Genomic DNA, 249 nt, shown 5'->3' with positions numbered 1-249 from the left:
AATAATTTGTGTCCATTGTTCCTTGTCATGCCAGGGGGCGCTAGGGGAAACAGTGTCTCCCCTAAACCCTTCTGGTCCCCCCAAGTGAGTTTATAGGCAGTCACCAGGTCCCCCCTCAGCCCACCCCCAGGAAGTGCCAGCCACAAACCTGGAAGTGCCAGCAGAAGTGCACTTCCGGTTTTGCCACTGGCTCAATGACTGGCTGCTGGCCCCCCCCTCCCCCCCACCCCTCCCAGTTGGCAATTGGCC

Source organism: Gavialis gangeticus, unplaced genomic scaffold (assembly GCF_001723915.1).
Source record: "Gavialis gangeticus isolate Ggan-Ray unplaced genomic scaffold, GavGan_comp1, whole genome shotgun sequence".
Classification (NCBI taxonomy): Eukaryota; Metazoa; Chordata; order Crocodylia; family Gavialidae; genus Gavialis; species Gavialis gangeticus.
The sequence above is the reverse complement of the archived record's forward strand: the minus strand, read 5'-3'. Positions refer to the sequence as shown.